Source organism: Dreissena polymorpha, chromosome 4 (genome assembly GCF_020536995.1).
Source record: "Dreissena polymorpha isolate Duluth1 chromosome 4, UMN_Dpol_1.0, whole genome shotgun sequence".
Taxonomy (NCBI): domain Eukaryota; kingdom Metazoa; phylum Mollusca; class Bivalvia; order Myida; family Dreissenidae; genus Dreissena; species Dreissena polymorpha.
Genome location: NC_068358.1, coordinates 129,763,932 through 129,791,806, shown reverse-complemented (window position 1 = coordinate 129,791,806; position 27,875 = coordinate 129,763,932). Strand labels below are relative to the sequence as shown.

At 35.0% G+C, this 27,875-nt stretch overlaps 1 protein-coding gene and 1 long non-coding RNA gene across 2 annotated transcripts in view; one reads left to right on the top strand and one right to left on the bottom strand.

Annotated features, from left to right (window-relative positions):
• Positions 1-27,875, bottom strand: part of LOC127876444 (ubiquitin carboxyl-terminal hydrolase 38-like) — a 553,141-nt gene that overhangs the window by 414,669 nt on the left and 110,597 nt on the right. The gene's annotated exons all lie outside the window — the stretch shown is intronic.
• LOC127876494 (uncharacterized) lies at positions 11,869-27,033 on the top strand. Its single transcript, XR_008047893.1, has 6 exons — positions 11,869-12,392; positions 18,272-18,681; positions 19,308-19,512; positions 20,571-20,715; positions 21,174-22,815; positions 23,170-27,033. It is a non-coding gene; the product is annotated as an uncharacterized LOC127876494 (long non-coding RNA).

Genomic DNA, 27,875 nt, shown 5'->3' with positions numbered 1-27,875 from the left:
ACACTACATTATTTGGCAATTAGGTCAAAGGTCACTGTGTTCTCTGATAAAGAAACATTACATTTGCCCTTCTTGGGTTCTAAAAACCTCATATGTAGATGCATCAATGAATTATGCACAACACATACCGTTATGATCACAGGTGGAATGGAATATAAATTATTAAAAATGCATACTGTAATAAAGTGAGTATAGGTAAAATGTCTTCAACATTCAAACATATTATATCAACATGAGAGCTATTGTTACTCTAAAATCTATCATTGTCATTGCACAGAATCAAAGACTGCTTGTGATTGTAAATTTGTTACAGCAACTAGCTGTAATATGAGCTTTTATTTGTCCCATTTTGGTTGGCAACTTGCATTATTACATCTGCAAGTGGGATAGACAGAAAATTGCTTTTGCACAGTGTTGCATTTCATCCTCTTAATATATCAAATGCATTTAGCAAACATGCTTAGTGTTTTCTGGTGGTGTGGTATTAATAACTTATCAAACTTCTTCTCAAGAAGGTCAAATATCTAACCATCTATCTATACTATCTAACTCCCCTTGCGGTTATTATTGACAATATGGTGGACGAACCAGTTATCGAACACGTAGGGAATTACGTTAAAATTTTAACACTTAAAATAACAAAAACATTATGTTTAAACAAATGACTAAAAGTGTAATCATTTAATAACTTATCTGTTAAGTTTTCCAGCAAATATCCTTCAAGAATTCATAACAATGATTAGACTTGTCTGTGAACAAGGTAAGTGTTATTCTTTTAATCAACTGTACTTTGTGTGGTTAAATGTATAAAATCGGTATCAACGTCATGTGTTGAAGTCTTGTTTGCGGCTATAAACTAGCAATGGCCTAATTCGTTAAAAAGGGAGTAACAAGTCAGCTCTTTGAAATTAAAAGGTCATAATCAACTATTATTTTGTTTGATAGACAATTCTTTCCAAGGCCAGTCTGTGCTGATTTTAATGTTTCTTAAATACGCTTAACAGTAAAATCACAGAAAACTTCGGCAATCGCAACAAAATTAAGCGCTAGTTTAGCGACTTCATTTCAAATGAGTTTTTCTCATTATGACACTTGCCGAATTAGCACCAAAAGTCTCAGAACACGCCACATAAATACTATACATAAAAACCTCATATACACTTATTAATACATCATTTTTATGTACCTAACCCATTTATGTATGCAACAAAGCAGTCAAGTCTTTCTTTATATTTTCCAAAATATTGTGGGTAAGAAGAAATAAAACTCGAGAGTGTTGAAAAGGCACTATTGATCATATATAAGGCATTAAAAGTACAATTGAATGCATATGTGCACACATACACTTTCTGTAGGCCTTTACAAAGCAAAGAAATTGCAACAACATGGCTGAAAAAGAATTATAAAGACACTGCCCACATATGGTTTCCTGGTCTTCCCCAGATGGTATCAATGTTTTCCCAACATGGTCATTAAAAACGCAAATTTCTCCACATAAAACAGTTTTCTGGAGAAAACCTGCTGAGAGGTTATGGCAGACATGTGAAAGTTTGTATACATCCTTTAATTATTGTAGTGGCTCGCAAATTAAAGCAGTTTTTTTTCCCCTAAATGCCTGAACATGGCCCGTTTTGCCCGATATTCTACTTCAGGGAGCCACATTTTCGCTCATTTTTTAAGCAAATTTGTCAGGATTTTTTCTACATGTAGGCCAATACCTTTGTTAACAATGTTAATACACAGTTGTTTCAAATTCGACGTTCAAAAGTTTAATTTTTAGCTCCACTGGCCAAAGGCCAGCGGGGCTTATGTCATGGTCCTGTGTCCGTCGTGTGTGCGTGCGTCCGTGCGTGCGTGCGTTAACTTTTTCTTAAAACATCTTCTTCTCCTAAACTACTGGTCCAATTCTGATGAAATTTCTCAGGAATGTTCCTGTGGTGAACCTCTTTCAAATTTGTTCAAATGATGCCCCTGGGGTCAAATTTGACTTTGCCCCTGGGGGTCAAAAAATTGAAAATTTGCTTATATAAGGCATATTTTGTGCAAACTTTATAAATCTTCTTGTCAATAACCATTGGGCCTAGGGCTACCAAACTTGGTATGTAGTGACATTTTATAGTCCTCTACCAAGTTTGTTCAAATTATGCCCCTGAGGTCAAATTTGACCCTGCCCCGGGGGGTCAAAAAATTGAAAATTTGCTTATATAAGGCCTATTTTGTGCAAACTTTATAAATCTTCTTGTCCATAACCGTATGGCGTAGGGCTACCAAATTTGGTATGTAGTGACATCTTATAGTCCTCTACCAAGTTTGTTCAAATTATGCCCCTGGGGTCAAATTTGACCCTGCCCCGGGGGGTTAAAAAATTGAAAATTTGCTATAAAAGGCCTATTTTGTGCAAACTTGAAAAATCTTCTTGTCCATAACCATTGGGCCTAGGGCTATCAAATTTGCTATGTAGTGACATCTTATAGTTTTCTACCAAGTTTGTTCAAACTATGCCCCTGGGGTCAAGTTTGAACCTGCCCTGGGGGGTTAAAAAATTGAAAATTTGCTTTTATAAGGCCTTTTTTGTGCAAACTTTAAAAATCTTCTTGTCCATAACCATTGGGCCTAGGGCTACCAAATTTTCTATGTAGTGACATCTTATAGTCCTCTACCAAGTTTGTTCAAATTATGCCTCTGGGGTCAAATTTGACCCTGCCCCGGGGGGGGTTAAAAAATAGAAAATTTCCTTATATAGGGCCTACTTTGTGCAAACTTTAAAAATCTTTTTAACCATAACCATTGGGCCTAGGGCTACCAAATTTGCTATGTAGTGACATCTTATAGTCTTCTACCAAGTTTGTTCAAATTATGCCCCTGGGGTCACATTTGACCCTGACCAGGGAGTCAAAAAATTGAACATTTGCTTATATAAGGCCTATTTTGTGAAAACTTTAAAAATCTTCTTGTCCATAACCATTGGGCCAAGGGCTACCAAATTTGGTATGTAGTGACATCTTATTGTCCTCTACCAAGTTTGTTCAAATTAAGACCCTGGGATCAAATTTGACCCTACCCCGGGGGGGTCAAAAAATTGAAAATTTGTTTATATAAGGCCTATTTTGTGAAAACTTTAAAAATCTTCTTGTCCATAACCATTGGGCCTAGGGCTACCAAATTTTGTATGTAGTGACATCTAATAGTCCTCTACCAAGTTTGTTCAAATTATGCCCCTGGGGTATAATTTGACTCCGCCCTGGGGGGTCAAAAAATAGAAAATTTGTTTATATAAGGCCTATTTTGTGAAAACTTTAAAAATCTTCTTGTCCATAACCATTGGGCCTAGGGCTACCAAATTTTGTATGTAGTGACATCTTATAGTCTTCTACCAAGTTTGTTCAAATTATGCCCCTGGGGTCACATTTGACCCTGACCAGGGAGTCAAAAAATGGAACATTTGCTTATATAAGGCCTATTTTGTGAAAACTTTAAAAATCTTCTTGTCCATAACCATTGGGCCAAGGGCTACCAAATTTGGTATGTAGTGACATCTTATTGTCCTCTACCAAGTTTGTTCAAATTAAGACCCTGGGATCAAATTTGACCCTACCCCGGGGGGGTCAAAAAATTGAAAATTTGTTTATATAAGGCCTATTTTGTGAAAACTTTAAAAATCTTCTTGTCCATAACCATTGGGCCTAGGGCTACCAAATTTTGTATGTAGTGACATCTAATAGTCCTCTACCAAGTTTGTTCAAATTATGCCCCTGGGGTATAATTTGACTCCGCCCTGGGGGGTCAAAAAATAGAAAATTTGTTTATATAAGGCCTATTTTGTGAAAACTTTAAAAATCTTCTTGTCCATAACCATTGGGCCTAGGGCTACCAAATTTTGTATGTAGTGACATCTTATAGTCTTCTACCAAGTTTGTTCAAATTATGCCCCTGGGGTCACATTTGACCCTGACCAGGGAGTCAAAAAATTGAACATTTGCTTATATAAGGCCTATTTTGTGAAAACTTTAAAAATCTTCTTGTCCATAACCATTGGGCCAAGGGCTACCAAATTTGGTATGTAGTGACATCTTATTGTCCTCTACCAAGTTTGTTCAAATTAAGACCCTGGGATCAAATTATGCCCCTGGGGTATAATTTGACTCCGCCCTGGGGGGTCAAAAAATCGAAAATTTGCTTATATAAGTCCTATTTTGTGCAAACTTTAAAAATCTTCTAGTCCATAACCGTATGGCATAGGGCTACCAAATTTGGTATGTAATGACATCTTATAGTCCTCACCAAGTTTGTTCAAATTAAGCCCCTGGCATCAAATTTGACCGTTTGACCATTATATAAGGCCTATTTTGTGCAAACTATAAAAATCTTCTTGTCCATAACCATTGGGCCTATTTCTATCAAATTTGGTAGGTAGTGACATCTAATAGTTCTCTACTTAGTTTTTTCAAATTATGCCCCTGGGAACAAATTTGACCTTGCCCCAGGGGTCACAAAAATGAACATACATGTATGCTTAAATAAGGCCTATTTTGTGCAAACTTCAAACATCTTCTTGTTCTTAATTATAGAGCCTAGGGCTACTAAATTTGGTATGTTGTGATATCTAATAGTTCTCTACCAAATTTTTTCAAATTATTCCCCAGGGCTCAAATTTGACCCTGTCCCGGGAGGTCACAAAACTGAACATAATGACGTTTACCAGGGGATATTACTGCGGCCGTGTTGCTGTGACCAACAACAACAACAACATCTTGTAAACATGAGATAAAACCCTGTCATTTAGTGCCATTTTAGATCAGATGGTGACTGCTTACAAAGGAATTGAAGTAAAAACATGTGTTCTGAATGTTTTTCTTATAAACTGAAAAAAGTCGGGATTTATTTAAATATGTCGAAAGTGACCGTATATCCGGATAAAAAAATTTGGATGACATGTTTATTTAATGTCTTTTTTGTAGTGTTTAAACCAGTTTAATAATATCTTATTGATTTTAAAACACAACTTCCATGAACATAATTATTTCCATAAAAGTCAATATATGATTCTGCATTGTAAACTCAAACTTTGTATCCAAGAGAAGGTGTTGGAATTAATGAAGTGCTATGTTCTTAACTGTCTATATGCTGCTTTTTAATAACTAATGATTCATTGTTCCATTTGTGAATTGTGACTCATGAATTGTGGAGATATGATTGTCAATTGCTCAACGATCTATATAAATTTCTGATCTTTTTATAATTTTCTTAATATAAGTTATGAATTGATCTTAGAAGTCATATGTATTACTTAATTAAATACATTTATAAAACATGAAACTTCAAAAGTACATTGATCATGACTCGCAGATGACCCCTGCTGATTTTGAAGTCACTAGGTCAAAGGTCAAGATCAAGGTGACCCGAAATAGTAAAATGTTTTCCCGATGATAACTCAAGAACGCTTATGCCTATGATCATGAAACTTGATAGGTACATTGATCATGACTCGCAGATGACTCCTATTGATTTTCAGGTCACTAGGTCAAAGGTCAAGGTCACGGTGACCGGAAATAGTAAAATGGTTTCCGGATGATAACTCAAGAACGTTTCATGCCTAGGATCATGAAACTTCATAGTTGCATTGATCATGATTCGCAGATGACCCCTATTGATTTTCAGGTGAAAGGTCAAGGTCACTGTGACCCGAAATAGTAAAATGTTTTCTGGATGATAACTCAAGAACGCTTATTCCTAGGATCATGAAACTTCATAGGTACATGGATCATGACTCGCAGATTACCCCTATTGATTTTTAGGTCACTAGGTCAAAGGTCACGGTGACTCAACTTAGAAAATGGTTTCCAGATTATAAATCAAGAACACTTACGCCTAGGATCATGAAACTTCATAGGTACATTTATCATGACTCGCAGATGACCCCTATTGACTTTCAGGTCACTAGGTCAAAGGTCAAGGTCACGGTGACTTCACACACAAAAATGGTTTCCGGATGATAACTAAAGAAAGCTTACGCCTAGGATCATGAAACTTCATAGGTACATTAATCATGACTCACAGATGGACCCCTATTGATTTTCAGGTCACTAGGTCAGAGGTCAAGGTCACAGTGCCAAAATATGTATTCACTCAATGGCTGCCACTACAACTGACAGCCCATATGGGGAGGCATGCATGTTTTACAAACAGCCCTTGTTTGAGATGATTCTTTACAAAGAAAGATGCTACTATTGTATTTGTTATAAATGTGTGAAAGGCTCTAAGAAGGAACCAGAGATTATTAACCCTTTACCAAACACCAACAGGATTTTACGGGTTTATAGCTGACGACTTTATAAAAAATTATGATAAAATGAGAAATTGCTCAAGATGAGCAATTTCTCCTTTTATCACAATTATTTCTACCCTACCTGATTATTTCCTTAATATTCCATTACAATTTAATTGTCGTCTGCAACCTTTTTCAAATTGGGAAAGTCCAAAATGTGTCGTTTGGCAAAGGGTTAAGGCATTTTGATTCCTACGGGTCTTGTGAATCTGTTTCAAATCAAATGCGTATATTTGATCTTCAGCATCTAAAAATATGTGAAATAGAAAGAACGACAATATCTTTTGGAGAGATAAATGTACTTACATTATAAGCAATGGGACTGTGCTTCAAAGGAACAATTCCCGGGCTTTTTAGTCTGTTTAGTTAACACGGTAGTAACTTTTTCCATGTATAAAAATGCTCACCCTTCCAACTTTAAGCGCCCAATGGGACAAGGGATAGACAGAGAAAGTCACATGCTTGAGTACATTTCAACCCATGCGCATTGCGCGTTTTTTCGCATAAAAAAACAGTGGAGCGATACAGGGCCATCATGGCCCTCTTGTTCCAATTTACATGCCCTATGTAAGTTCATGCCAAAAGGCACAGCACTGTTCCCTATGGTATTACACGACCCGCAAGGTATCGGGTTTCCTGGGGTGAATATGGTTGATGAAAAGTTTATTTAGGTAAAATTTGGAGAACACTGTAGAGTCGTTTAGTTCCACAAATACGTCATCAATTGTTAGGTGTTGCATGCTTTTCACGTTTGATGGCCTAATTAGCTTTTCGCATATCTACACACATGGGAATTTTGTTTGATATCTTTATTTTTAACAGGACAATAATTCTAGACACCCATGGCGGGGGATTGACTACACATTCAATAATGTCTAAATCTTCAAGATATTTGAGTTCTTTTTCTCTGACATTGAATGGGATCTGTCTAGCTGGCTGTGCAGTCCGGGTTATTGTTTAGTTTACATGGAATTTATCTTGTATGTCTTTTTATTTCCCAATACCCTCAAATACTTTTTTATATGTTTGTATAAGTGTTCATAATGTGAATCATTGGACAGCATCTTTATTACAGGCACAATTCCAAGATTGGTAGCAAGTTCATAATCAATTAAATTTTCAATGTTTTTTCGCACTTCATGGAATGTTACTGTTGTGAAATTATAATAACTTTCTACAAGAAAACTATGGTGGCCTGTAATGGGAATAATTTGGCTCTGTCCAAATGCAACTGCTTTTGTTGTTGAGGTTTATAGTTTAGGTTTCGGGTTAATGGCTTGTACCATTTGAGAGCTGATGATGTTTTGTATACTTCTGGTGTCAACAAAGAACATTGCTTTGATGCCATTTACTTTTAAGTGTCACCTTCAGTAACTTAGATCTAGAGATATTGTTCACTATTTTGAGTCAAAATGCTACCTTATGCACTTCATCATCATTGGTACCACTTCCGGTTATGTTTTAAAATTTTTGTATTCTCTTGATTTAGAGCTGTTAAGTTTCCTGCACACAGCTTTGAAATGGTTTAATTTATGAAAATATCTACATTCCTTTTCTTTTGAAAGACACTTCGTGAGGATATTGACCTCCCCAATTTTGCAAACTGTTGGATTTAAGCTTTGAAACGAGGGCCTGCCTCGAAAGGGCCTTGTTCCCATCCGTGCACCAGATGATGAGATCTTTGTGTTAATTGCGGGTAAGGGGCATAACAGCCCTGACCTCTCCACTTTGGCTGCCTTTTTCATGACATCCTTTGCTTTTGCCAATCAAAAACATTTAATCACAGGCCCTTAGATTTTTTCCAATGAAAAACATTTAATCACTTGCCTTTATGTCTTTGGCCAAATTGTCACCAAATAATTTTTGTGTGATTTGCATTTAAACATTGCACAATCCGTAATATTTACTTTTAATATTCTGTCTTACTGTGTATGGCCTTCTCACTGACAAATTAAATTGTACTTGGTTGCTCAAAGTTAAGGCAGCAGACACGAAAACCTTAGTTTCTTTTTTAGCTCGGCTGTTTTCGGAGAAAACCTGAGGTATTGTCATAGCCAGCTTGTCGGCCGTCTATGTCGTGCTAAAACCTTAACATTGGCCCTAAAATCAAAGTGCTTCCACATTCAACTTAGAAACTTTATATGTAGCTGCTGCTTGATGAGTTCTACACACCACACCCATTTTTGGGTCACTAGGTCAAAGATCAAGGTCACTGTAACCTTCAAAAAAAAAATCTTCTGACAAGCTTTCATTTATTCAAAACTGCACCCACAGCCGAGCGTTGGCACTGGCTATGCGGTGCTTTTGTCTAATCCCTGCATCATTCTTTATTGTTTTTAGATAAATCTATAATAGGTATCATAGCTGATGCTAACAATGTTTGAATGTCTTAAACTTAGCAAGCCCTGACCGTCAATGCTCATCAGAGTTTTTGCTACATTATTTATTATGTGTACTGTGTCCCTATTTATGTCAAGCAAACATTTATACTTCTCTTTAATAAGGTTTTCAACACTTCCCTTAACTCCTCTAACTGTACTGCAATGTCCAATCAAAACACAATTTGTGTCCATTCAATGTTGTACTCCTGTACTCCACATTTTAACACAGATTTTATAATTTCAATTGCAGTGGCAACATTTGGATCCTTGAGCCCAAATGACATATAATCACTTGCTGTTTGTCTATCATAAAACTGAATAAGTATGTTGAGAACTTTTTCATTGTTTTTGTTTGTAGCTACATCAATATTCAGAGACACAAACTTGCCTTTCACTTTCAACTTTACATATTCTTTGAATGACTTAGAAACACCATGTGTTGTAGCATACATAGCGCTAGTACTGGACAAATTTGTGTCTTTAAGTGCAAGCTTGTCCTCAGCGAGGCGTTTAGAAAGATAAAGTAGGTCACCTGCTAAAGAAAATGGAAGACAATGTTCATTCAAGAAGTAGTTTGTTAGAATTCTCTGTCTGGTTATAGGGTCTTGCATACTCACTCTCTTTTTATTCTCCCCAAAAATTGATTTTGGGGGGAGCATATAGTCGCCGCTTGGTCTGTCCGTCCGTGTGTCCGTCAGTGCTATTTCTCAGCAACTAATGACCGGAGTTCAATGAAACTTTATGGGAAGCTTCACTACCAAGAGGAGATGTGCATATTATCAGCGGGTTCTGGTCGGATGATTTTTCACAGAGTTATGGTCCTTTGAAATTTTCCATTAACTGTACATATAGTGCAATTCTTGTCAGGGCTATTTCTCAGCAACTAATGACCAGAATTAAATGAAACTTTATGGGAAGCTTTACTACCAAGAGGAGATGTGAATATAATCAGTCGGTTCTCGTCGGATGATTTTTCACAGAGTTATGGCCCTTTGAAATTTTCCATTGTACATATAGTTCAATTCTTGTCCGAGCTATTTCTCAGCAATTTATTACGGGAATTCAATGAAACTTTATGGGAAGCTTCACTACCAACAGGAGATGTGCATATTATCAGCCGGTTATGGTCGGATGATTTTTCACAGAGTTATGGCCCTTTGAAATTTTCTATAAACTGTACATATAGTGCAATTCTTGTCCGGTCTATTTCTCCCCAACTACTGACTGGAATTCAATGAAGCTTTATGGGAAGCTTAACTACCTTGAGGAGATGTGCATGTTATTTGTGGGTTCTGGTTAGATGATTTATTTAGAGAGTTATGCCCCTTTGAAATTTTTAAGTTGCTAAACCATCCATCGTATTATTGTATCCAAAGTTATTCCCCACAAGACGTTTCCTTTTATCTGAATATATGGTGCAATATTGTGACAAAAAAAACTTTTGGGGATCATCACCCGTCTCCGATGGTTTCTTGTTGTTCTTTGCCTTTGAAGAATCAAGTAACACCTAAACAATGAACGAGATAAAAGAAAAATATTACACAGCATATTATAAATGCAAGTTTCCCATGTTGGCTGCATTATCGCATTATTTGTTTAACTTTCATAGATGCAAACACAAACAACCAAAATATTATTATATAACAACTTTATGGTCAGAACTCTAAAATTGCATTTCATGTTAAAATTATGTTTTGGCAGAAAAACATAACATACATTTACTTACCTGTTAAGTTTTATGATATCAAAATTTTGTTTGTGTGCTTTCTCAGTTGCATAGGCTTTAGCTGCCTTTTTTCTGGACGATTGATAACTCATTTTGGGAACACATAGAATACACACCAGAGTTGTGTTTTTCTTAAGCCATTCGCTAAATTCAATTCCACGTTCATCTATTTCTGATGACCTCTCCCAACGCCATTTATTCTTTACATCCAATTCTGGCATGAATTCGGATCAAGGAACTTCATGTTTTAATTGATTTACCTTGAGAAGTCAAGTAACTTTTTTTTATTTTAGCGCTTGTTTGCAGTAATAGTTATTCAACAATGTGGTAAAGAATCTCCCTTAACTTCCTGACAAAGCTCTTTTTTATTTCCGTGTTGTTTTTTGCTCGATAAAGGTTTCATGTTGCTTGGACAAGGAGTCACACCCCTCCCCCAAAAAAAAGCAAAAAAAACAAGAGGGCCTGAAAGATCCAAAGTTGCTCACCTGAGATACAAATGAACTGACCTGTTCTGTGCAGCCCAAGATGTCATTAGAACAAATGTTCTGACCAACTTTCATGAGGACTGGAGTGAACAATAAATGTAACTTTTAGAGTTCTAACAAGGTTTTACTATAGCCATATAAGGATAAATTCCCCATTCCCTGGGGGCCACTTTTTCAATAGACTGGAACCATTTTTTAACACATCCAAGATATCATTAGAACAAATTAAGTGAGTTAAGAATGGGTTATTCACTAAAATTAATAAGTACAATTATTTTAACTAAAGATTGGTAAGATTGAAACATGTCATTGCATATTGTAATTGAGGAGGGAAATTAAATGAGTCTCAGAGAGCTACTACCTACTCTACTGCTTTTTGAGATATAAGAAGAAATAAATGACATCTTATTTGTTTGCTTTTAAGTTACCAATTGAATTTTTTCTTTCGGAATTCTGACCTTAATGTGGAATAATGCCAACATTATATTTTTTAATACATGCCAATATTTAATATTGTATACATCATAATTATTATGTTCTCACATTTTTTGTTTGTAGCTTATTTTGTATTGCAATATTCTAAGTAAAACTGTGATTTTCTCAGGCAATGCAATGGAGTGCTTGAATATTTTCTGTCAGTGTTTTTTTCCAGTAACTTCAATTAGCTATTTGGATCATTATGAGGACAACACACCAGATCAATGCAGTTTGGCAGTTACCTGGGCGCTTGCATTTTATATACCCAGCTGTCCTTAAATATGTTATCAGTTTATGTTTTGGATATTAAATTGATACTGCTGACAATTATTTTGCAAGCTTTTTTCATCTCAGTTATTGACATGTTGTTACATTTAATTAAAAAAAACTTAAAACAGGGGCCAGGAAGCAAGCAAAAGATTGTATGTCATGAATCATTTATGGAGCTTGCAATGTTAGCATGTGTAAAAATGACATGTCCTTTTTATGCCCCCAGTAGTGTGGCATATAGCAGTTGAACTGTCCGTCAGTCAGTGTGTCAGTCCGTTCTCACGAATGATACATTGTGCAACTTTTTTTATGCCTAGATATACATTGTGTGTCTTAATTTCATTGTGGGACTAGTCGCACAATACATTTGCCCAAAGTTCGTCAAAATGTGTCTTGTGCAACTTTAAACCTATCTGGAGAAGTCGCACAACGTTTTTGTCCAAAATGTGTCCAAAGGATGTCCATTTAAAACTGTCTATGCGATGGACGAGACCGTAACTTTTATTTTTGCAAGTGTCCGTGAAAGTTTGAGCGTCTATATTTGAGGCAATCAGAAGCCTGTTTATAAAAAAGACGAGCCAATGAACACCAGGCTTTCTAATCGACGCATGCGCTTGCACCTGCGTTCTCCCGCGTGATGGACATGTGGCTTTTGTGTGTAGTGGGACTGTTTTAAACGTCGCAGAAACCAACATAACGGATTTATATTTTATAGAACCATATGTGAGGTAAGTTTCGTATGTTTTCTTTCTATATGTATAATCCATTTAGATGTTTTCTTTTTGTGAATGACTTATGGCACCCAGTTTAAGCAATGAAAACAGGAATAAATAAGGTCATTTTGAAATGTTTTATTGGCCACACAGTGATCGGGAAATGCAATATTTAATTTGTGTCTCATTTTTTTACATCCAATATGCCATAAGCGCAACTAATTTTAAAAGAGTAAACGCACATTGCTTTCGATAGTTGTTAATAATTTCGCTGTTTTTTCACGCGCACCTGCTCGTCGTTAGCAACGTTAAAAAGACGCCGCCATTTTGTTTGTAAACAACTTTGCTGCAGCAAATTTTTTTTATATGGAAAAAAAGTAAAGCGGCGTTGTGGGGCGGCAGCCACCATAATGAGATTTTAATTAGATTAGACAAACTGTAAATGCCGAACTTGTCAAACCCGAATGCCAAAGTGGCATTTAATTACGATGCCGAAGTAACCAGGTGCCGAAGAAACTAGCTATCTGTCAATTGTAACCATTACCAGTGTGTCTTAAAATGTGGCTTTTCCAGGGAAACCATGTGTTGGCTGACTACATGTTTAAGTTTTACATCTTACGAGCAAATAAATGTGTATTGCTCAAGCAAAAACGTTGATCATTACACTGTTTTCAGTGAAACATATTATAGGATTTTCTTATTTTCTTTTAAAGATGCATTGGCGATTATAAAGATTGCATAAAATGTGAAGTTGGATATCTTTTATTTGAACAACATTAATTGAACATAAAGCTAAAACAATTTCCCCTTTTTCTTGAAAACAATGTTAAATTCCCCTACATGAGGGCCCCGTCCCTTGAAATGTTATTAGGGTCCTGTAATGATATCTAGGTTAAGTTTAAATCTGGGTAAAGTTTGTCACCAGATGAACTGTTAAAACATTATGAGTTTATAAAACAAGAGGAACAGAACTGTTTAGTTTTCTATGACAGTGTTCATTTTGTTTTTATGTGAGTAGCTGGTGCATTGCTGCTATATAATTTGCAGTTGAAAGTTATTACTTAAATAAATATACATGTAAATATAAATTTTACATTCAACACAAACACACAATGTACTTGCATGAACATTTTGTTTTTAAATAATTCTGAGGTAAATGCAGGGCCTTTTTTCAGCCAAATTTACAGCCTTGATGGTGGACCAATGCAAATACTAGAAGAGAAAATATTATAGTTATTGTGTTTATAAAATGTTTAACTTTTATTGGAATATTCAATGCTGGTCTAAGTTCTGTGCATTTTCACACTATGATCAATGTAAAAAATTAAGATGGTGCAAATTGATAAATAAAAGACTGAGTGAACTGTAATTTTTCCTAAGGATATAAAATTATCAGTTGGAAAGTAAAGCAGTCTTGTTGCTTTCTACAAATCAACATGTGTGGATAATACCACAGGATTGCAAATACAAACAATTCTTTCAAACTACTGATATTGAGCTGATTTTTAGCTCGGCTGTTTTTGGAGAAATACCGAGGTATTGTCATAGCCAGCTCTTCGTCTGCCGTCCGCGTCGTGCTAAAACCTTGATATTTGTCTCTAAAGTCAAAGTGCTTCAACCTACAACTTTGAAACTTCATTTGTAGGTGCACCTTTAGGAGTTCTATACGCAACACCCATTTTTGGGGTCACTAGGTCAGAGGTCAAGGTCACTGTGACCTCTAAAAAAACAATTCTGACAATCTTTTATTCAAAACTGCACCCGCAGCCGAGCGTTGGCACCCGTTATGCGATGCTCTTGTTTTAATTCCAGTGGTATGGGTAGTTTTACATTCTCTTGAAAAACGCCCTGAAATACTTTTATTGTGGGATTGTTTATTCGTTATGTATTTGGTTTGTGCGTTTGGGTAGAGCCACCAACCTTCAGAAACTTCCCAAATTTTAGGGTAGGAGTGTCCCGCTGAGACTTCCGAAATGTGACCCAACTCTGATAAAGTAGACCCATTTTGATATAAGATTTTTTTTAAAGCAGACCCATTTGTATACGACACTGTTGAGAAAGTGGACCCATTTCAATATAAGAATTTTGATAAACTGGACCCATTTCAGTACTAGAATTTGATAAAGTGGTCACATTTCATTCTAGAATTTTAATCTCTATCATATCAATATTGTATACTTATTGAATTATGCAAATATTTATGTTGTTTTGATATATTATAAAGAGCGTTCTTACGTATGACTGGAAATTAATTGTTTTCTTAATTTGCTTTCAAAGCCTGTGATAACGATTTCATGATTCCACACATAATCAAAATTTTCTACAAAAAATATATAATTATCCATGATGTCACCATGGCAGAGTATTATTCCGTGTACACATGTAGCATAAAGTCGGTTATTTTGACAGTCGTCAAATTCCAACACAATTTTCATAAATCATTTGCAGTAACTGCACTTTTCCCGGCAATTTTAGATCATGTAACGATTTTGTCACTTAATTATGACGTATGTTAATATATGACGTCACAGTATCATCTTGTTCGATCAAGCAACATATAAAAACAGTCATATTCTGCATCTTTCTCGCTACTGATTGATACCCATTTATGTACAAGAATGACATTTATCATTCCCATTTTGATACTGATACTTTCAAATCTATATGCATTTATATACAAGCAAATTTCTCATTTCATTACCCATATCTATACTTAGATGCTCAAAACCATACCCATATTTATAATTTTAGTCGAAAAACACACCCCAAAAAATCGGCACACCCCTGTATACCGTATATAGGAAGTTAACCCCTGGGTCTGGAGTGCACCTAATTACGTTAAGAGTTATTCATTATTCAAAGATTGAAGGGAGGTATATAGGAGTTGGCTGTAGATTGTCCGTGTTAAGTTTCCAAATTATAAATTGGCGTCTGATATTATTTTACACTTATACTTCATTTCAACAATAACTCACTTGATGATCAGTACAGTTACACACGTTATGGACATGACAGTTACTTAGTTTATTAAAATTAAAGTCACACAATTTATGGACATGACAGTCACTTAGGTTATGGACGTTAAAGTCACACGTCACACCTGCGTAATGGACATGACAGTTGGCCAGTTTAATAAAATTAAAGTCACACAATTAATGGACATAATAGTCACTTAGGTTATGGACGTTAAAGTCACACACGTTATGGACATGGCAGTTTAATAAAATTAAAGTCACACAATTTATGGACATGACAGTCACACAACTTACGGACATTACGGTTGCTTAGATTATTAACACAAAATTTATGGACATTACAGTCACTTAGGTTATGGACGTTAAAGTCATACAAGTTATAGACATAACAGTTACTTAGTTTAATAAAATTTAAGTCACACAATTTATGGACATGACAGTCACTTAGATTATGGACAATTAAGTCACACAACTTATGGACATTACAGTGACACAACTTACGGTAATTACAGTTACTTAAATTATTAACATTAAAGTCACACAATTTATGGACAATTAAGTCACACAACTTACGGACATTACAGTGACACAACTTACGGGCATTACAGTTACTTAGATAATTAACATTAAAGTCACACAATTTATGGACATGACAGTCCCTTAGGTTATGGACAATTAAGTCACACAACTTACGGACATTACAGTGACACAACTTACGGTCATTACAGTTACTTAGATTATTAACATTAAAGTCACACAATTAATGGACATGACAGTCACTTAGGTTATGTACATTAAAGTCACACAAATTATGGACATGCCAGTTACATAGTTTAATAAAATTAAAGTCCCACAATTTATGGTCATGACAGCCACTTAGGTTATGGACAAGTAAGTCACACAACTTACAGACATTACAGTCACACAAGTTAGGGACATATCAGTTACTAAGTTTATTAATATTAAAGTCACACAATTTATGGACATGACAGTCCCTTAGGTTATGGACAATTAAGTCACACAACTTACGGACATTACAGTGACACAACTTACGGTCATTACAGTTACTTAGATTATTAACATTAAAGTCACACAATTTATGGACATGCCAGTGACATAGTTTAATAAAATTAAAGTCCCACAATTTATGGACATGACAGCCACTTAGGTTATGGACAGTTAAGTCACACAACTTACGGACATTACAGTCACACAAGTAAGGGACATGTCAGTTACTAAGTTTATTAATATTAAAGTCACACAATTTATTGACATGACAGTCCCTTAGGTTATGGACAAGTAAGTCACACAACTTACGGACATTACAGTGACACAGCTTACGGTCATTACAGTTACTTAGATTATTAACATTAAAGTCACACAATTTATGGACATGACAGTCACTTAGGTTGTGGACGTTAAAGTCACACAAATTATGGACATGCCAGTTACATAGTTTAATAAAATTAAAGTCCCACAATTTATGGACATGACAGCCACTTAGGTTATGGACATTTAAGTCACACAACTTACGGACATTACAGTCACACAAGTAAGGGACATGTCAGTTACTAAGTTTATTAATATTAAAGTCACACAATTTATTGACATGACAGTCCCTTAGGTTATGGACAATTAAGTCACACAACTTACGGACATTACAGTGACACAACTTACGGTCATTACAGTTACTTAGATTATTAACATTAAAGTCACACAATTTATGGACATGACAGTCACATAGGTTATGGACAATTAGGTCAAACAATTTACGGACATTACAGTGACACAACTTACGGTCATTACAGTTACTTAGATTATTAACATTAAAGTCACACAATTTATGGACATGACAGTCACATAGGTTATGGACAATTAAGTCACACAACTTATGGACATTACAGTGACACAACTTACGGTCATTACAGTTACTTAGATTTTTAACATTAAAGTCACACAATTTATGGACATGACAGTCACTTAGGTGATGGACGTTAAAGTCACACAAATTATGGACATGCCAGTTACATAGTTTAATAAAGTTAGTCACACAATTTATGGACATGACAGCCACTTAGGTTATGGACAATTTAGTCACACAACTTACGGACATTACAGTCACACAAGTTAGGGACATGTCAGTTACTTAGTTTATTAATATTAAAGTTACACAATTTATGGACACGGCAGTCACTTATGTTATGGACGTTAAAGTCACACAAGTTATCGACATGACAGTTTCATAGTTTAAAAATTAAAGTCACGCAATTTATGGACATGACAGTCACTTATGTTATGGACAATTAAGTCACACAACTTACAGACATGACAGTCACACAAGTTATGGACATGACAGTTACTTAGACTATTGACATTAGAGTCTCACAATTTATGGACTTGGCAGTCACTAAGGTTAAGTCACACAACTTTTGGACATTATAGTCACACAAGTTATGGACATGACAGTTGCTAGATTGTTATTAAAGACACATTAGCAATAGGGATAACAAATACACTAGTGATGTAGTTCATATACACAAATCATGCCTATTAATGATACAAAAAGTCATATAATCAAATAAAATAAAAAAATCATTTCAGTGGCTTTACAGAAACAACCAAAGAACTTGGAGGCCTTCTTAAATGATGTTCAGTATTACAAACTGACTAAAATAAATTGAAAATCCACAACATTTACTGCAAAGTAACACGTTTTTAAACTATTCATTTTCTTTGATTTCAATTCAAAATGTGTGTACAAACATATTAACAATTTTGGCTTTACCTATACGCATAATGTTTGTGATTATTTTCACCTTTTCTGTGTTTTTGATTTTATAATTCATTAGTCTGCACATCATTGACCGAAACGCTGGAATTTTATTATTATTTGTTAATAAGTTTATCCCTTCAAATCAGAATGTAGGTCAAGATACATCAACCACAGCCAGTAAATAGGTGTGCTCATCATCAGGTCAAGATACATCGCCCACAGCTGGTCAAGAGGTGTGCTCATCAGGAGGTCAAGATTCATCACCCACAGCCAGTCAAGAGGTTCGGTCTTCAGCACGTTAAGAAACATCACCCACAGTCAGTCAAGAGGTTTGGCCATCAGAACGTCAAGATACATTACCCACAGCCAGTCAAGAGGTTTGCTCATCGGCAGGTCAAGATACATCACCCACAGCTAGTCAAGAGGTTTGGCCATCAGCACATAAAGATACATCCCCTACAGCCAGTCAAGAGGTTTGCTCATCAGAACGTCAAGATACATCACACACAGTCAATCAGGAGGTGAACCTTAGGAAACAACTGCAACATTGAGCCAGGTAAAGATTATATCTTGTACTTTGTGGGTTTGGAACTCATATAAATTTAACAGTGGATTATTATGCTCGGATCGAAGGATCGGGGGTATATTGTTTTTCGCCTGTCTGTCTGTCATTCTGTTGAAAACTTTAACCTTGGTTAAACTTTTGCAATAATGAATAACTTTTGTAATATTGAAGATAACAACTTGATCAAATATATGTCTTCAAAGCGTCGTTGAAACTTTAACCTTGGTCATATCTTTTGAAATATTGAAGATGGTAACTTGATATTTGGCATGCATGTGTATCTCATAGAGCTGCACATTTTGAGTGATGAAAGGTCAAGGTCATCCTTCCAGGTCAAATGTCAAATATATGGCCTCAAAGCGGCGCAATAGGGGTCATTGTGTTTCTGACAAACACATCTTTTGTTTATTTTATTTTTTTAAGCACAATACACAATTTCTTAGACTTATGAATGCAGGAACTTTTCTTTTAAGCCAGAATGACTTTTCACCTTCCCATATTAATTGAATTACACAATAACAAGCCTTCCTATCAGCCCAAAAAGTAATGAGAACCAATGTGCAGTTCATTAAACAATGATTGATGATTGCAATTTCTGATCATAATATTATTTTCAGGTGATAAACTTGAAACCAAACAAGCTACAATGGCTGTGTAGCCACCTGGGTCATACAACGAGAGTGCGCTTTGACCACTACAGGCAAATGTCTGGCTTCATTGAAAGAGTCAAAATCAGCAAAGTATTGCTGATGCAAGACATGGACCTTACAGAAAAGTTTGTAGGAAAGAGCCTTGATGAAATTGGGAGCATTCCTTTTAAAGGTTTTTTTGATGATTTTTAGCTCCGCTGTTTCCGGAAAAAACCCAAGTTATTGTCACAGCCACTCGTTGTTCGGCGTCTGCTGTCTACCGTCCGCCTGGTGCTAAAACCTTGACAATTTGCTCTATTATCAAAGTGCTTCCATCTACAACTTTAAAACTTCATATTTAGATGCACCTTGCTGAGTTTTACATGTCACACCCATTTTTGGGTCACAAGGTCAAAGGTCAAGGTCACTGTGACCTTCAAACAAAATAAAATCTGACCAGCTTTCATTTATTCAATACTGCATCCGCAGCCGAGCGTTGGCACCCGTTATGCGGTGATCTTGTTTTAATCAATTATAATTAAATTAGATTCAGTGTTCTAATGGTATAAAAATTATAAACTAAAAGCACATTTAACTATTTAATATAATGATTGAATAATAAAAGTTTTGTAAGTACCAGATTTAGCAGTTAAATGCAAAATGTTAATGTTTTTCTAGGACAACACATGTATTTGTATATTTTTCTTTCATAAATGTCTTATATCTAATATATATATATACATTTTCTTAGCACTGATTTTGACTATTTGTTGATGATTAAGTGATTTGATATTGGTCTCAACTGTTATTTTTCCGAGGGCAGTCGTATTCGCCCAAGGCAGAGGGCCAATAAGACTGACCCGAGGACAAATAACAGGGCCAATATCAAACACTTACTTATTAATGATGTTATTTAAATATCTACATGTATGTATAACATTTCACATTTACTTTCTTATTTAATACTAGAATAGATTCAGACTGACTTTAAAACAAAATGGCATTTCCCGGAGTTTCTTGCTGAAATCTATATTATTGTTTGGACCTACCTTATCAGCCAATCAAATTATTAAATTTGCAGGCTGTATATCTATATCCCTTTTCAACCCATAGTGGCCCTGCTATAATGTAGACTGTTGTTTTATTGTACATGGCAGATGCTTGATTATGAAATTGATGAAAATCCAATAAATATGTAGGTGCATTTACTGTTAATAGTACACATTGTAAACAGTTGATGAATGTTTTCAGACATTTTAACATCTGGTCCAGAGACATGTTGTAATGAAAATAGAGCAGAAAGTCAAGCAGAAGTCGATGCTGAGCACACAAGTCTTGAATGTCAAGCAGAAGTCGATGCTGAGCACACAAGTCTTGATGCCCCAGATGGCTATGGGTAAATTAAATTTAAAAAAATTGAAACAATGTACTTTAATATCCCAATTGGAGATCAATGTTTTTTAGCTGAGTTGCGCTTTCCAGTGTTTTTACTTTTCTTACTTTTTCGAATGGCTTTCTAAGATCTCAGTACTACTTTTCAGCGCACCTGATTACAAAATGCCCATTGTGAGCATAGAGAAAACTCATTTTCTGATAGAGCAAGAACTAGGGCTTAGACATTTGATGTGAATCTTGTCTATTAGACAATAGGTTGCGTTTTGGTAATGTTTTGGAAATTTACGCTGAACAAGCTCATCTGAGAAGACCAAAATAGCAGAATCCTCGGTGTCCTTTTGATTTAATTATCGCCACTGTAGTGTGTGTTGTCAGAAATAAGGACTATACATTTTGTAATACGTTTTGAATTAGTGTTGCTTGCTTCTATTTGAATAATATTCTTTGTAACTTTTTCAGAAGCATGGACGAAGATGACCACACTATATCAAATGGGGATGAAGAGGAATTTGAGGGAAAGAGAAAAAGGAAGCCCCCCCCCCAAAAAGGCTGCAAACGTCAGAAATTCACAGAGGTAGAAACGGAGGAAATAAAAACTTACTTTAGTGAATATCTAAAAAGTGGAATTTGTCCGCGGAAACAGCAGGTTGAAGATGCCAAACAGAAAAGTCGTAAGAAAACTGGGCAAATATGGAAAAGGTCAAACGACAAGATAATTAAGAAAATTAGTGCAATGAATCATAAGAAAAAATAAAAACATGTTGTTTACTACCGGTACTCGGATGGAACATTATAAGAATACCTTCGAGGGACATTGAAAAGTTCATGCAACAGTGACTTGGCAAATATGGGTGATGTTTGTATGCAAGTGGTAATTTTTGTGTGTGCATTTTATTTGTTGAATTGAAACTTTACTATGTATATGTCTAAAGGTGGAAAAGAATCTGGTATATTATCAAACGTTAAAAATGCTAATACAAAAGCGTAGATACAATATTTTCCTTTTTGCTTCATCGATGCTTTTGGAATGTACCTTATTTATTTTCTTATATACCTGATTTCAGTTTACAAATAATTTAAGTAAAGTTTAAGGTATATAATTAAAACACATGTTATGAACATAAGGTCACAAATAAATTTTAGAAGCAAGCTCTATTTGTAACTACTTAGGAAGAAACATTTTTCCAAATAGATTCTTTTTTCTCCTGTGGTTTTTCTTAGATTCACAACTTATGTTATTTAAAAAAAGAGAGATTGTGTGTCCTTTCCAAAAGTTGCTTATAATATGTAACTTAAGCTGCCATATGTATGGTCCAAACTTGAAGAAAATGTTTTGGCAAGACCAATATGGAATCTGGGCCATGTGGGTCCAAAAGCTAGAATGTGTGCAAAAATTTACAAAAATAATTGTAAATATGCTTGAAGACACATTTTTGGTCCATTTTTTTTCAAGATAATATCAAGTTTGACAAATCTTGAGGAAACTTTGTAAGAGTTGTCTAGACATTTTTAGTTTGAAATTGTTAGTTCAAAATACATTTGCACACACCCTAAGCATGTTTTTTTGCTATACAGTTACTGGTTTGTAATGTTTTAAAAGGACAGGGCAGTTGAATAAAACACTGACAATTAGTTTTTTCTGATGGGAATGTTTACCAGTATGATTGGAATAATTTTGTCATGCCGCTGGGATTGAGCTCGTTTTAGTTGCCACAATTACACTTGCGTGTCTGTATATATGTTGGTTTAGGTTTTGGGTCAGGATTGCTTGTCCAGAATGTATCGCCCTTATGCATTGACACTTTGTTTTTAAATAACTTGGCATAATTGTTAAACACCATGAGCCGGTGTGCAACACGAAAGATCCAGGTCTCTAGCTCAAAGGTCAAGGTCACACTTCAAATATCGTCAAATATAGATCCGTTGTATGGGTTCTGCGAGTTTGACAGTCCCACTACACAAAAAAAAAACACATGTCCAACACACGGGTGTACGTTAATGCGGCGATTAGAAAGCCTGGTGTTCATTGGCTCGTCGTTTTCATAAACAGGCTTCTGATTGCCTCAGATATAGTCGCTCAAGTCGATATAAGAGTTCAAAGGTCAAAAATTAACATTATACACCTTGTCCGGTCTGTATCTCCCTTATGCATTGACACTTTTTTAATTATAACTTGGCATAATTGTTCAACACCATGAGCCGGTGTGCAACACGAAAGATCCAGGTCTCTAGCTCAAAGGTCAAGGTCACACTTCAAATATCGTCAAATATAAATCCGTTGCATGGGTTCTGCGAGTTTGACAGTCCCACTACACAAAAAAGCCACATGGTCCAACACGCGGGTGTACGCGCATGTGTCTGTTAGAAAGCCTGGTGTTCATTGGCTCGTTGTTTTCATAAACAGGCTTCTGATTGCCTCAGATATAGTCGCTCAAGTCGATATAAGAGTTCAAAGGTCAAAAATTAGCATTATACACCTTGTCCGGTCTGTATCTCCCTTATGCATTGACACTTTTTTTAAACAAATATTTCTTGTTGGTTTTTGTCAGGTTTTTTAAATTATTATTTGTGTCTGTGTGCAAACAGGATACCAACTTTGCTTTATTGACACTGTGCTAGACAGGCATCTAGTTCTAAAGTTCATGTCATGTGTGTGTATAGGTAAATGGAGATATATTTTATACATATTAACTGTCTATACATGTTGTAAATAGGATTTATACCGAGTCTGTAGAAGAAATACGACATTCAATTTCAATATTTGTTTGACTTTCCCTAGGTGTTGTTTAGCTCAACTTTTCAAAGAAAATGAGAGCTATTGTACCCACCGCGGCATTTGCTGTGGTCAAATTTTTATAAATCACAAATAACTTTGGGAAAATGTTATTTGTATTTGTCAATGTTAGTTTTTCATTACAAAAGCTTAAATTACAAAACTTCAATGTACTGAAAAGTAAGTGTAATCTGAGATTATTATACTCTGTAATAACTTGAACATATTGAAAATTAACATGTGATCTGAGCAAATATGTGACAAGTATTCAGAAAAGTTGACCAGCGCTGTCCTCTGGCAGCCCTCGTTTTTAATTGTTTTATTTTGTTTCATTTTGTTCTACTGCAGTAAAATCCATTTGCAAACATAGTTAAATCTGATATTTACTAATTTTTACACTCTTCCTACAGAGACGGATATTTTAGTTGAAGAATAAGGTCATATATTTTTTTCAGTAACAATTTCATTATATCTTCCTTTGATGACCCACAATAATTGATATTAGGTTCATATTAGTGACATCCCACAACCATTTTGTTAATCTTATGCTATTGAAGTTTGTCCAGTATGCCTGCATTTTGTCATTTACTGGTTTGCAAAATTGTTTTGAATAGACCAATGATGCACATTACTTTTGAGCATTTATCTTGCAGGCAAAATATCCACTATATGTCTTAACATACACCTCTGAAAAATAAAAAATGTGTAGTTTTAAGTCATGTTGTGTATTATATATTATGTACCTGAATGTATGTTGAATTGGTGGGTAACCATGGTCTTGGTGTGTGATGCTTTACCGGGTATGTGGTTTTGTATGGCTGAAGTGAGAAAGAGAAGAAATTACATTATAAAATGTTGCCATTTTTAATGTGTGAATCCAGTTAGTTGTGGTCAAGCGCAATTTGATGCACAATGCGGATCATTTCATTTATAATATTTTTGAACATGATAAAGGAAATTTATGTCAATATTCCTTTTGCTTAAGTTTTGGGGAAAGTGATTACAATGGTTGAAATTTTCTACATTCAAAGAATAGGTGTTGTATTGTTTCTTAAGAGCACTAGCATAGATTGCAAATACTTGATTGTATTTGTTTACATTTATAAAAGTAGGCATTCGTGACAGTTATTTGATACGATATGTTTTTATTAAACATTTCTAACATATGTGTCATTTGTTGGTACATGTATTTGTGTTAAATACATAGTTTTCCAGTGGAGTTGTAACTCTTTATTTGACATAATATGCTCCCGCAATTTATTTGGGTGAAAAGACACGCAGTGATATAGACACAGAAGTCTGAAAAACACACAATGTATCATTCGTTAGAAACAAAAATGAAAAGACCCACAATACGATTTTGATAGTCCCACAAATTATTAGACACACAATGTATCATTCGTGAGCCTGTCCGTCCGTCCGTCCGAAAACTTTAATGGCCATAACTTTTTCAATACTGAACATAGCATTGTGGCATACATGTGCATCTCATGGAGCTGCACATTTTGAGTGGTAAAAGGTGAAGGTCAAGGTCATCCTTCAAGGTCAAATGTCAAATATATGGCGTCTGTCCGTCCGTCCGAAAACTTTAACATTGGCCTTAACTTTTTTAATATTCAAGATAGCAACATGATATTTGGCATGCATGTGTATCTCATAAAGCTGAACATTATAAGTGGTGAAAGGTGAAGGTCAAGATCATCCTTCAAGGTCAAATGTCAAATATATGGTGTCTTTCCGTTCGTCCGAAAACTTTAACATTTGCCATAACTTTTTCAATATTTAAGATAGCAACTTGATATTTTGCATGCATGTATATCTCATGGAGCTGCACATTTTGAGTAGTGAAAGGTGAAGGTCAAGGTCATTTTAAGGTCAAATGTCAAATATATGGCGTCTGTCCGTCTGTCCGAAAACTTTAACATTGGCCATCACTTTTTCAATATTGAAGATAGCAACTTGATATTTGGCATGCATGTGTATCTCATGGAGCTGCACATTTTGAGTGGTGAAAGGTCAAGATCATCCTTCAAGGTCAAAGGTCAAATATATGGCTTCAAAGTGGCGCAGTAGGGGGCATTGTGTTTCTGACAAACACATCTCTTGTTCTAAATTGTTGCCTGTACATAATGTCTTCTGCTTAAGGTTAGACAAGGTCTGTGTGCACCATCCCTAATCCACCCCTAACAGCCCCTGCGCGTCTGTAACAAACTATATATATTTATATTTCAATGTGTATTCCATAAGTTTTTTAAGAATATGCTGGATGTTGTGCTGGTTTGTTTGCTATAAAAAACTATATTTTTGTTGTTGACTTGTTACTGGATTAAAATTCTTGCTACATATTTGATTTTTGATTATTGTGTATTAATAATAGAATTAAAAGTGATGATAAATCATATAAATAATAGCAATATAACTTATTCGAGTAGCTTTTTGTATGGACTTTATGTTAGGCCATGCATATACATGTTTTACTTAATAATTGTTGTTCACTTGATCCTTGACATCTGTTAGTGCAAAACAACTGCTGTCAACCACTTTTGTTTTGCATGTCTGTTGTCAAGGTCTTTTAATTCTAGCTGAAAATCCAGGCCTAAATGTTGGGGCACAGCACCCTGCAGCCCCAAGGTCCCACCCTGCCCTTTTGACTCCACCATGAACATACATTTAATGTGAAATATGAGCAGAAATAGAACATGCTATATTGAAAAATGCCTCAAAAATAATATGATCAAATGCGCTAAAGTGCACTTTTGATCAATTAGCACTTCTTGTTATGTGTTAGTGTTTTAATAAATTGTACATTTGAATTGTGATACAACTTGTTAAATTTATCCTTTAGTCATAATTTAGTGTTGTTGTAATTAAGAATTAATGTATCCAACAAATATGACTATTGTCAGATTAGTGTAGATCTTTAAATCATTTAAATTTTGTATCAAGCTCATTTTTATGTGTTTAATCATAAAATAATATTGTTATATAATGTATCATGCCATATATTTGGGATTATTTTATTAAAGTAATGTAAAGTTAATTTATTGATGTATTGAGTTCACATATTTTACAATTGCATTTAAAGAAATATGGACAAGATGATTGTGAAATATGATATTTTGTGACCTATTATGGACATTTGGCTCATGATATTGTTAATTGTTGTTTTTTTAGAAGGTTAGGATTATGTGGTATTTTGTGTATATTTAAAAAAAAATACACCAGATAGGTGTTATAATAGTATTGTATTCATTTTAATAAAACAGCTGTTTGACAAAGATAAGAATGAGGCGTGCTCTAAGAAAACGGGGCTAAATGCAAGTGTGTAAAGTTTCCCTCACCCCTGTGACCATTGCCACGAAATCTCCAATATTGCTCACCGTAATTACTCTGTTTTCGGACACTTAAAAATAATTATTTATTTTCTTGTCCGAAAATTTAGATATGAAAAATATTCAAAAATTATGAGTGTCCGAAAATTTAGAGACATACATGTTATGGTAGTTTGTCAATTATTGTAATGAAATAAAACCAATCATAAATGTGCAATAATTTTATTGTGTTGTTCTCTCCTTTCTCTGCTTCAAATCAAGTACAACTTCACTTATTTGCAATCGCTTACCTGAAATAGTTTGTAAAAAAGTCATAAAAAACAACCATACTGCTTCCTGAATACTATAAAATTTCAAACGCTGTTGGGTGAAACCATTGTTTATTTTACAGGTATACAATGTAAACTACCCAATAAAGCCATTGTAATGGTCCATTGCCCTCAGGGCATTATATGCCAGGTTTTATTACGTTAATCCGGTTGTAAAACTCCATGATCGAAGGGTCCCAGATAAGCGAAAACAGGGCAGAAAAAACTAGTAAACTAGCGCTGTTAAATATACTGTCCGAAAAATTGGAGTAATTTATTATGAACGAAAATCCGTATGTCCGAAAATATAGAGTCACGAAAAATAATTATTTTGGCTAAAAAATAGGGTGTCCGAAAACTTAGAGTGTCCGAAAACTTAGAGTAATTACGGTAGTCTGTATAAACAAGAGGCCTGAAAGGCCCAACATCACTCACCTGAGATACAAAAGGACTGACCTGTTCTGTGTAGCCCAAGATATCATTAGAACAAATGTTCTGACCTAGTTTAATGAAGAGTGAACTATACATGTAAACTTTAAGAGTGCTAACAAGGTTTTACTATAGCAATATAAGGATATCTTCCCCGCCCCCTGCAGCCTTTTTTTTCAACAGACTGGAACTATTTTCAAACACATCAAAGAAATCATTAAAACAAATGTATTGACCAAGTTTCATGATGATTGGACAATAAATGAGACTTAGTGTTAACAATTTTTTCTATAGCCATTCAAGAAAAATGCTCCACCCC